Raw genomic sequence first — 12,519 nt, 5'->3', positions numbered from 1 at the left:
TGAATCTTCTGTCATGAAGATTCAGTCCACTTGATCTAGAAACATTTAGATGTAGTAAATTGAACCCTCAGTCTTCTGCCTGCAAAGCATAAGCTCTACTATGAGGCTATATGACTTTTTAGTACTTCATATGAGAGAAAGGTGTTAGAAGGGCTTATGGTTTGTTATTCAACAAGCCAAATGTAATCTACTGGCTACGACCAGCTTGGTGTGCAATAATTCAATTGGCCTTGTAGTTCCTACAAGACAGCAAAGCAGAGTTTTATTATGGGATGGTGAGCATCTACAACTTGGTCTTGCAGAAAACCTAGTGATCTGTTTTAGTGAAGAACATCTTGAATGGATGGGTGAAGTCTGTCTAACTTTTTGAGAATCTTTTTTGTTGATCCCTTTCCAGGCCTTATTCCTGCCCATTTATCTGAGAACAGTTTCAGGTTTTAGTGGCTAATATCTCTCCTTAAGTAGAGCACCTTGTGACAAAGCAGCATTTTGAGCATTTCATTATTCTGGAACTTGAATCTGTGCCCACTCCATCAATTCAGGTGATGGTTACTCAGGCCATTAATGAGGGAGAAGTGCAATGACCATTCAGTCAAATCACTGAATACAGAAAAGGTCACTGCAGTGCAGGGTATTATTCTGTTTCACAGAATATTGTGAATTGGGCAACATGTTGCTCATTCTTTGATCCTTCATTCTCATGTCCCAATTATTACAATGACATAATATAGTATTAAATTAATCCACACTCAAAACAGAGCTTCCAATTAAAATTCTAAATAGCACAACTTCAGTCTTTCTGCTAGGCAATTATCAGAACGAGAATGGGGATTTGATCTTGTACCATAGCAAGCAGAAAGCTTAGTGTGTACTCCCAACTTCCACAGGGTAGCACATCTTTGCCAACTGCTAACTCAGTTATTTGTTTTCTTAAGTCCTCACAAGTTTTATATGAATCCTGCTATGACTGTATCTCTATTCAGAATCTATTCAGTGAAATTTTCTCTTTTTCATACTTATTTTTATTGATATTATTTATTAGTTGCTCCCTTTTAAGGCCAGGTTGCTTAATCAAAAATTCAAACTGTTAAAATGATTAAAAATAATGAAGATGTAAAATAAAAAAACAGCTGGAAAAGCAACATAAAGCAATAATACAGCCAGAAAAACAGAGTCTACAAACAAGGGAAGAGCGAGCAAGAGCAATACAATTATTCTTCTTAAAAATTCAAGAAGGTATCATTTTAATCCTTACTAATAAAAAACCATCAAATAAAATTATTTTACCTATGCCTAAAAGATAACAGACTAGGTAAACCTCAATGGGGAAGGCATTCCATAGTTGGAGCACAACCACTGAAAAGTCCTTGTCACTGGTTACACCCACCTCATATCAGGTGTGTGGGGGGGCACCCTGACCTGGATTTGAGATGTTCATCTTTATTAGTGATAATAGTGATAGGCTTACTCTGCTTTGTTGGTGTTTTTGTTGCCTAAATAATTGAGGGTGCTCATGTTAACAAACACAGTGAGATTGCATCATATTGATCTGAACTCATGGCTTATGTCTCATGATTTCTTGTCAGTACCATATCTTGTCATAGGGTTCATTTCTTTCTGGGTCCAAATCAAGGTGCTTACCTTTAAAGCACTTCATGACTTGGGGTCAGTATGCTGGAATTACTGTCTAGCCTGGCACACGCATCAACTCCTTTCACCACAACAACACACTTGGGCTGTGCTCTTCCGCTCCCATCACTAAGGTACAGTTTGGGAGCTTTTTTAGTGGCTGCACCTGTTATATAGAAAAGTCTCCCAGAAGACCAGAAACAGGCTTTCAAATGCATTTCAAGCAGGTTGTGAATCTGATCTTTTAAAGAGGGCTTTTTGAGTTTCTTGATAATAGATAAATAGGTTTGCCAGTCTCCAGGACTCAGTGGGGGATCCCCTGGTTTTGCAGGCTCCTCTCTGTTGCTGGCCAGATGGCTAATGGGGTGAAATCCCACCCCAACAGGCACCATGTGCCTTGAAATCTCTGCAAGTTTAGAAGAAGCTTGCAAAGAATTGCTTGTATTTTGGAGTGCCTTTAAATCTCAGCAGGACAAAGCTGCAGGGGGGTGGGGTGAATGTGTGAGAGAGGAAGCCAACATGTGGCTCTTCCCAGTGAATATGTGAGAAAGGAAGCCAGCACAGTCCCTCTGTTTATTTGGCATTCATTTAAAAAGTTGTTTGTATGGATAATAAAGAGTTAACCAGAACCTAGACTGCTCTGTTCAGTAGTTTCATTTTCTTATGTTAGTCTGAAGAGGTTGGTTGAAATATAGCAGACTGCTACATCCAGCAACTCCCATGTGAAATCACAAAGGTGTGGGATTGGAAACTGCTAATTTTGGCTGCTTTGTAAATGTGTGTGTGTGTTCACTTTCATTTAGTGGAAGTGCGGCTGCTTGGGGAGCCCTTTGAAGGCAAAAAAGAGGAGGAGGAAATGAAGACTGTGGTCAAGGGAACTGCACCTCTATATTATTTATATAAGCATGTGAGAACATATAAGGCAATTCATGTGCTTATTTCTTTGGATCTGGATAGCCCAACAGTAGTTAATGGACACAGAGTTACTATCTAAATAAAAAAAACTTAGCTCAAAAATATCAGACAATTTTCTTTAAAATTGGAGGTGGTAATAGCAAACAGGGTATATGTGAAGCTGTTGCAGAAAAAAGTATATCACTTCACATGCATAGTTCCCTTTTTCTAAAGTTGTACATGGGCTACTGACCAGTAATCCTAAATGCTATCATTAGTGTCCACTAAGGTCCCATGTAATAATTAGGATTTATTTATTCCCAACATGATTCACTTTATATTTATACTGATTCTCAGTTGCCATTTTGATGCCCAGTTTATCTGTTTTGGATAGCATGTTAGAGAGAAAAGTATAAAAGGTGAAAAAATGCATAAAAGAAATCTGGAACTTATGTGCTAACCCTGAATACATTCCCTGATTAAAGATGGAGCTCCACAGTCTGATTTTACCATTGATATACACATTGAGTAACAATAAAGAAACAAATAGATTGCACTGTAAAGCATGAGACTGGCATAAAATATTAAGAATTCTTAGGGGTTTTTTTTTAATGTGGATCTATTCCCATGAAAAAATTGACATAGTCACAGAAAATATGAGGTCTAGAAACTTGAAAGGTGAAATGTGGACATTGTCTCATGAGCTTTGCTAGTTAAGAAACCACCAGGACACTGAGGCTAATGAGACCTGGCAACTATGCCTTACAGGCAACCCACATTAGAGAACTGTAAAATCAGAAGAGGCCCATGTCATAGAAGTTTGGCAGACAACAGAGTACAGAGACATCTACTGACATTTTTTACTTGAGCGGTTTTGTTGTTGCACAAAGCCCATGATATGACCTTAGGGGATTTAGTAATCCTGAGTTAATAGTGAAGTCAAGGCTAATAAATATACATTCACAGGAAAAAATGGATTTAAGAGAAACCCATTATTTCTATACTTGAAGGCATTTGTCTGTAGAATTTTGTATTTTCAACCTGCTCATCCATTTTTTGTGTCTAATTGTAGTGTTATCCTGCTTCTATTTGTTTTTGTAGTGTTCATCTTTAAGCTTTTTGTTTAGAGGATAGTTTTATATTGCTTTTTAAAAAACAAGTTATAAGTTCCTGGCTGAAGACCTAAGAAGTTTGAAGACAATGTCAGGTAGGGTGACTTAAAAATACACACACACACAAACAAACCCTGAAATTATTTTTAGGTAAATTAATCTTGGGGTTTCCAGGGAAAAGTCAACCCCAAAAGTTAGTTTTAATAAAACTGGGTTTCCATTTCCCCTTTCGTCAGCATATGGCTTCCGCTACTTAGGTATCTTTGCTACAGCTGGATGGGCTTGTGACTCTTGATGCATCTGTGCGTCTATATAGTTAGAATCCTATTGGGTGTTTATGTTTATGTCACTGTGCCTTTGTAAAGGAGTTCTTTGTATTGCTCTCTTTACCACAGAAGTGGTTCAACACTTCATGCACCAAAGTGATCACTTCTCTTGTGCATCAGAGGTTACGCCACTGTTTTCTGCAGTAAATACATAAAAAGTGATTGATACCTGCATACCTTAAAATATGCAGCTGGGAGTTTTAATTGGATATGGATTGTAATACATGAGTTTTTAAACTTACATATATACCATTTCTACTTGATATATTTGCTGCAGAGAACAACAGTAATGCTAGAAGAGACATGGACCTCCCCATATGAGCTGGTATTTATTTCACAGTGTATTTAGGGTTACCAAGGTGGGGCCTGGAGTCTTCCCAGAATTACAACTTATCTCCAGACTACAGCAATCAGTTGCCCTGGAGAAATGGCAGCTTCTGAGGGAGACTGCATAATTTAGAAGAAAATCACATTCCCATTGAGCTCCCCTCCCAAGTTCTGCCCTCCCCAGGCATCACCCTCAAATCTCCACAAATTTCCCAAGCCAGTATTTCCCACGTCACCTTATTTACCATTTTCTACAGAAACATAAGAACATAAGAGAAGCCATGTTGGATCAGGCCAACGGCCCATCAAGTCCAACACTCTGTGGGCGTTTTCGCACTCACCTTCAGCCGGCGTGACCCCCCTCTTCACCGCGCAGGATCTGCGCGGATTTCGCACTAAATGCCGCGGAGCAGCCGGAAGAGCCGGAAACTCCCGTCGCAAAAGCCGCGCAAACGGAAACTGCTTTTTGGCGGTTTACGTTTGAGCGGCTTTTGCGCCGGGAGTTTCTGGCTGCTCCGCGGCATTTAGTGTGAAATCCACGCAGATCCTGCGCGGTGAAGAGGGGGGTCGCGCCGGCTGAAGGTGAGTGCGAAAACGCCCAGAGTCACACAGTGGCAAAAAATTTTATATACACACATACACTGTGGCTAATAGCCACCATAATTTAGTATCTTTATGTAAATAAAATTCAGTTTAGAATTACTAATTAAACTAAACCAACTTTACTCCCAACTAGGCCAAGAAAGCTTATGGCACCTCAACATACATACATTCTTCCTGGACCTGTGTCTTTGCCAAAAACTCCTGCCAAATATCTGTCAGCTTTCATACCACTATTGACCCACACCCTATTGTGTGAGAAGATTTGAGGGGCGGGGAGTGGGCATTCCAGTAGCTGGGTTTTTTTTTTTTTTTACCAAATGACCCCTGGGCAGAATTTTTGCTGGCTGGGGTCATCTGATAGTGAGGAAGGCTTTCCCCCCCCCCTTTGGCCACCCCCTTCTTTCTTTCTTTCCCTACAAGTGATGCTCTGTCTGTATTCTTGGTGCTGGGGTGGGGGGAAGCAACAGGGCTTCTAGTGCCCTGGCCCCACTGGTGGACATTCTGGTGCTTTTTGGGCATTGTATGAGGGAATTTTGGACTGGATAGTCCACTGGCCTGATCCAACATGGCTCCTCTTATGTTTATGTTCTTTCTTTCCTTCCATTTTTGCTGGATGAAACTTTTTTGTTCATCATACTGTTGCCGCAGACATAGGATCTCTGCCAGTGAAAAGTTGGCACTCCCAGTTGTAGCCAGGTGGCCTTCTATGAGATTTCTGTGTAAGTGAGTGAGAGTAAGAGGTGTGGGGCAGAAAGAGATTATTGGAGATTACTGCAGTATACCTCAACAGCACTGGAAGAGATAGTACTATGAACCTGACACCATTTTACTGGTCCTGCTTTTAACAGCTGTCTGACACCAAAAATGTCCTCCTGTAGATATTAAAAAGGATGAAAGTAGTTCACTGGCTATGTATCTGCACAACAGGTTGCTTTTAAAGGCATGGAAAACAGAGCCAGTAAAAAGCTGCAAGCCCCTCATAAATATCCTTTTTGGAATAACTGCAGAAAAGCTTGTGTGAACTTGAAATTAATTCATTAATTGCAGTACAATTCTCTGCTACCTTTCACAGCAATTTCCCAGTATTTCAACCAAAGAAAAGTATGAAAAATAGCTGTCAAAAGATTTTCTTGAAACCAAGCAAGCTTGGTTGTAACTTAACGCAGGGTTCCAGTGGTAGCAGCTGAAGGAAGGGCCTACTAAATGTGTCAGCATATTTTGAGGTAGAGCAACTGCCAGGGCCCAGTGTGGGTGGTACATAGTGCTGGCATTCCTGATGACAATGGCAACAGCGCTCACAACTGCATACATTGGCCAGTGGTGTTGAGGAAGGGATGTGTAGGTGGTGCAGGCAATTGAATATGGGCATTAGGAGTGTTTGTAAGCTGGAGAAGAATACACAAACAGGTAGGTGCATGCAGGTGTGGGGGTGAGAAGAGAAGACCGCCCATTTTCCACCCCCATTTTGGCTCAGCATGAGTTTCAGAGAGATTTTTCTGAAAATGAATTTGCTTCTGAAGGAGAGGCAGGTTTGGGGGAGTGCCCTGGAAGTGACATTACAGGAAAAAGTGGAGTTTTGGTTCAGTGTGCCCTGGAAGTGACATCATTTGGTCCTTGACACCACAGGGAATGACATAATTCCTGACTCTCGGTTTCACCCCCAAAGTCTCCTGGCTCCATCCACAAATTTTAGTGGGCCATGAAGGAGAAGTGTAAAAATAACCGGGCCACGGGAAAGAAAAGTTTGGAAAACCCTGCCTTAGAAGACTGCCTCCTTGTGCCACAACCAGAAAAGTCAGGACCATCCCAGGCCTTTCAGTTTTCTTGTGGGCCAGGGGGACCCCCAAATCCTTAGCTAAACTAACAAAAATAACAGCCTGGCACACTGCCCACAAACAGGAAATCATCTAAGCCAGGGGTGTTGAACTCATTTGTTAGGAGGGACGGATTTGACATAAATGGGACTTTTGGGGGCCAGGCTATGTGTGTCATAAAATGTAATGTGAGGTAGTGGAGATATAAACTTTGTAAAGGACACGAACACAATTAAAAATATTATTTTTAACTTAAAATACAAACAAGCTTAAAACTCTTGCAATGTTTTCTTTAAAATATAAAGGTTGGGGAATAGTGGGATTTGGCAATGTAGTTTTTAAAATAAAACATCAAGAAAAAGCACAAGGGTCACGGCAGAACTAAAAATATAAAGTGCTCTGAGCCTGGGAAAATGAAATGGTATTGCAAGCTTCTCCCCACCCTTAGAGAGTCAGTTTGGTGTAGTGGTTAAGTGTGCGGACTCTTATCTGGGAGAACTGGGTTTGATACCCCACTTCTCCACTTGCACCTGCTGGAATGGCCTTGGGTTAGCCATAGCTCTGGCAGAGGTTGTCCTTGAAAGGGCAGCTGCTGTGAGAGCTCTCTCAGCCCCACTCACCTCACAGGACGTCTGTTGTGGGGGGAGAAGATATAGGAGATTGTAAGCCACTCTGAGTGTGAGGTATAAATCTGCAATTCTTCTTCTATTAGCAATGGCTCTTCAGTGTAATATCCTGCTTTGACTGTGGGTTCCCAAATTAGAGTACTCACTAGGCACCAGTTCCTAAATCCACTAAGCAGAGACAAGCTGGCTTGGAAGCATTAACCCTTTATTTGCAAAGACACAAGTCCAGGAAGTATGAGTTTCAGTTAGGCTATTAGGAACGCTGAAACAACACTAAGTTGCAAAGACAATGTGGACTGGATTTTCCATTAAGGTCTCTGGGTCATATCTTTCTGGGCACAGAGACCTAAAAGGAAAGTCCAGTCCACATTTTTGCAGCTTTGTTTTTTGCTGCAGCCAGACAAGGCAGAAGGAACTGGGAACTTCAGCAGTCTTGGAGCATCAAAGGCTGGGGACAGGAGGGGAAGGGGCGGGGGAGAAAAGACCCCCACGAGACTCATTAAATCCCTGGGCAGGTCAGTGCTGACCTGCAGTCCAGACATTTGACACCTCTGTGTCAACACTTGTTGATAAAGAGTAACTTGCCTAAAATGTTTCAGTACTGATCTGTTAAACAAGCAAATAGTTTCATATAGGAAATGCTGCTGTATACTGAACTGTGAATACATTAGATTGTGAATACGCATATAATATATGTTTCCCTGTAATTTGTGAAAGACCCTGTCAACTTTATCAGAAAATGGGTTTTTAAAATTTAAAGTATATCACTGTATCTCATCATATTTCTATGCCACTTTGCCTATATTGACCAATGATAACTTAATGTATTTGTTTACATCTTTTACCAAATATTTTAATAACATAAACCTCTTTTTGAAATGCCTTGAAATTTACATATCAAGAGCAAAAGGTTCGTGCTAAGTGCTCCCAGTACAGAACAAGTTTGTATATTGCCAGTTCACAGAAACTAATGTGGTATTTTGGAGTTTAATAGGATATCTTTCCTTCTAGATAGGAACATATATTTCTCATCAATGCAAATGGGAGTTATATGGTGGTATTGAGAGAACATACCACTTCGCATGTAGATTTCACATTTGATTTTGTGAAGGATTTGTTGCTCCCCTACTCCTATAACATTTTGCTGGTGCAGATTTCCACCACAGCTCTGAAAGTTGTAATCCAACATTGTGCTCATTTAGCTTGGCCTAATTGTATTTTATTCCTCAATACCATTGCAATGCAAATTCTTTAATTTACAGTACTTTGATTTTTATACCGATTAACAAATAGCACATTCCCTCTTGAAGTTAAGATGTGTTTAAACTTGATTTAATAGATCTAGACATTTCCTTTTACTTCATTCTTACAGCTGGATACAGCTTGGTTTGACATTTTGCCATTAAAAATGTAGAAAAAAATCCAATTTATAAAGCTTTAACTACTAATGGTGAAATTCTTTGTGTGATTTAGAAAAAAATGGTCTCTGTGTTATGACCACCCCATGCTGCTGCACTTTGTATTTTGTATCCATCTTATTGCCATGAATCCAAAGTACATATACAGAGAGAGTTTCAAACAGGAGTTTAAGTATTAAGAATTTCCATTTGATGGTACAAGTTCCAATCTTCTCTGTTTAGAGAGAAGTAGAAATTATCTGTCTACAAAGCAGGATGAGGATACACTTACAGGGATGTTACATAGTGTGCAGTGTAGATTCCGTTTACACATGCTCATATTCAGTGTCTATACTGATGCTTTCCTATTTCTTTTTTCTACGTACAGTTTAACACCACCATACAGATGTGGGATTACCCAGATTACATCATTAGACCTCCACCTATTCTGCAACAGAAATAAGGACTTCCTTCCACCACCATGGCTTACTGAATAGCATAGGCTTGGGGTAGCTGCATATCAAAACTATCTTAGAAGTCCTGCTGACTGCATGAAGCAACTTGTGTGGCATGGGGATCTGAAGTATCATTGAAAGGATCTCTGTGAAGAGGATGTGTCCCTCAACAATCTTAGCCCACTTATCTGGGTTGAGCAGGACATGAGCATTTAGAAGTGTTGGCTTTCATGCATGCTTCTTACTTACACTTTCCCTTTTTTTACCATAACCACCAGCAGGATCCCTAGCCATTGCTTCCTAAGTAATAATAACAGATAGTTATAACACAAAAAGCTATTGATTTGAATATAGTTTGGTTCAAGGTCTATTTGATAAATCTATGCATAACTTGTCATAAAGAATCACAGCCAGACCTAATTGGTTCCCGTGGTACCATACTGAATAGCCTTAATTCAGAGATAACTCCAAAAATAGGGTTTTTTTCTTTAAGCAAAGGTGGGTGTCAATTATTCAAAGAAATGCCCTTTCTCTTATAATAGGCTAATAAGCCTGAAATGAACAAAGCCTAATAAAAAAATCTTTATTAAAGCCTTTATGCTACTTCCCCTCTCTAATTTCATTTCCTGGAGTTTCTTGCAATCCACTTGAAAATGTATGAGAATGGCAAATGATTCATCACGATATTCATGTCTTCAATGAAAAAGGGAAACCCACTTCCATTTGTCATGGAAAAACCAATACTAGTTATTCTATCCTACATAGCACCTCTCAATATGCAGCATAAATGAAAACAGGAGGCATCATATATGTTGGGAAAAAAAAATTAGACATGTGCCTAGAGAAAAAAATAGATATTTTAATATTAGAGCTGACCTATGCAAAGTGAAAGAGATTATTCAGTTATGACTAAAGAACTAGATTGTCAGTAACTAAAATTTAATTGAGAAATACCTCTATAAAACTGAGCTTTGTTCCCCAGACCTAAATTACAAACGTATCTCTCTATGCCCAATGAATTATTCAGTCTTTCAAACAAGCCTAGCAATCAATGCAGAATATTCAATGTTACAGATTTTTTTTTTTTTAATTCTGGAAATATTCATCTTTTTGCTATCTCCTCATTAAAATAGCTGGTCCTTTTCATGATGTGTTGATTGATCCTGCATGCCTCATGATATACTGTGCTTACCCACTACATAGAGAGCCATCTTGGTATCACAGAAATGTTATATATAATTTATTTAATTCATTTATACTGTCCCTTTCCCCCCAATGTACATTCAAGCGGCTAACATCATTCTTCTCTCCTCTGTTTTATCTTCACAACAATCCTGTAAAGTAAGTTAGGCTGAGAATGTGTGACTGGCTCAAGGTCATCCAGTAAGCTTCCCTGGCACAGTGAGAGTTTGGTCTGGGTCTTATGTTGTCATGAGGGTAAAACTACAATACTCAGAAGTTAGGCAAAATGAAAATTATAGAATTAATGATACAGAAGTGTGCCTTTCTCTGTTCTGCACCCTATTTTCTGTGAGTCTCTTAAGCTTTTTTGGGGGTAAGGCTCAACATTAACACCATGGAACTAAAGATTCTGGACTGTTCTCCACATGGAGGCCTCTTCAAAATTCACCTCAGTTGTGTGGTAGCTGCTGCTCACATGAAGCTGAAGTAAAGAAAGAAGACACTAGACACCACTTGCAAGGGGGAGAACACATTAAAAACCACTTAGGGTACACCCCCCTCTCTCAGCACAAGCATAAATCAAACCACAAATCCACTGCCTGCCTTAAAATCAGTGTAGCTGAAGATGAGAAAAAGTTGCATTTTTAGACCTCAATAACAATGTGGGTCTAAACTACAGTTATTGAACATGACCATATTATCTCAGCTTCAAAACAGCAAATGCAACTTTCTAAATTATTCCTGGAGCCCCAAGGGTAAGTGTGTGAAGATTCAAGACTATCTGAAAAAGTTCAAGGAATCCAAATATCAAACAGCATAAGAACACGACAAGCAGTAAGGCCACTTTCAGTAAAATACAACAGTCAAAAACCTAACTCCCTCACCATCCTTAGAAAAATCCAACCCTAAGAGAGCAACTAATGTACACTTCTATGACTTTTCATGTTCAGGTAGAATCCTGAGGACAAAGACCATGAGTAAAATGCAAGGGAAAGACATGACACTGAACACTTCTCTACATAATTTGGTGTGCAGGCAGGAATAAATAAAGATCAGGCTAATTCTAATCCCAGTCCAATGAACTATAAGGAACAAATGAAAGAAAGTCCCTTTCCATGACTATTTGAATGGAGCTCTTGCTTGGTCTTATAAGCTATTCAACTAATTCCACATTTTTCAAAATGGATTGGTGGGCTGCCAACTTACAGCAGGTTTGTTCCAAAAAGTTGGGGCTAGACTCCTCAATGCAGTATCTTTATTGGCATACATTTTAAAAAATAAAAAAATACAGATTGAAAAGCTTCTTCAGATTTGAAATACAATAAACAGTCACCCAGTGTCATGCCTGCCCCTGACCCAGCACCTGCTAGCTCAGAGCAGGCGCCTTTAACAGCCCTGGACGTAAGTCCTGAGGAGGCAAGCCGGCAGCAGGAGCCACCTGGAACTGATCAGGCCACGCCGGGCCCCAGCTCATCCCCTCCTGAATCTCCACCACCTGTTAGCCGGCTCTGTGAAAGGAGACAGCAGGAGATTAGAAACAGAAGGAGTGAAGCACGCATGCGGGGGAGAAGAGATCTAAGCCCGGCATACTAATGGGTTAACAAGCCAGCACAGTATATCTGCAATCCTGGCCCTTTGGCAAACTGTGCTGGCAACGAACGATCCTCCTGGGACGTGACCATGCTCTGCACCCTCTTGACTCCTGTGAGAACCCGCATATTTCTGACCCGGCTTGAATCTTGGACCTCGGAACTCTGGACTGTGACTTTGCTCTGTGGACTTGCTTTGGTAATTTGACTTCATTCGGCTTTGCTCTCTCTGGCTACCCGACCCCCGGCATTCCTGCGTTTACGCTCTCTGTCTCATCCCTTGGCTCGGACTGATTTATGGTTTTGACTAATTAGACTGTTTAAGATAACGCCTGTGCTGCTCCCTGAAAACCTCAGCCGGCTGCAAGAGTTCTGGCTGACTGCCGGGACGCCAGCAGCCGTCTCCTACCCGAGGCACGAGTCGTGACAGCTTGCCAGCACCCATAACTCACCAGACTCCACCATGACCGACCAAGCAGCAGGAGGGGCTGACCCACTGTTGGGTCTACTAGACCAGGTGCAGCAGCTGACGCAGGCTGTAATCACACTACAGCAACAAACGGCT

The sequence above is a fragment of the Heteronotia binoei genome, chromosome 9 (assembly GCF_032191835.1).
Source record: "Heteronotia binoei isolate CCM8104 ecotype False Entrance Well chromosome 9, APGP_CSIRO_Hbin_v1, whole genome shotgun sequence".
NCBI lineage: Eukaryota > Metazoa > Chordata > Lepidosauria > Squamata > Gekkonidae > Heteronotia > Heteronotia binoei.
This window is presented reverse-complemented; position numbering follows the sequence as displayed.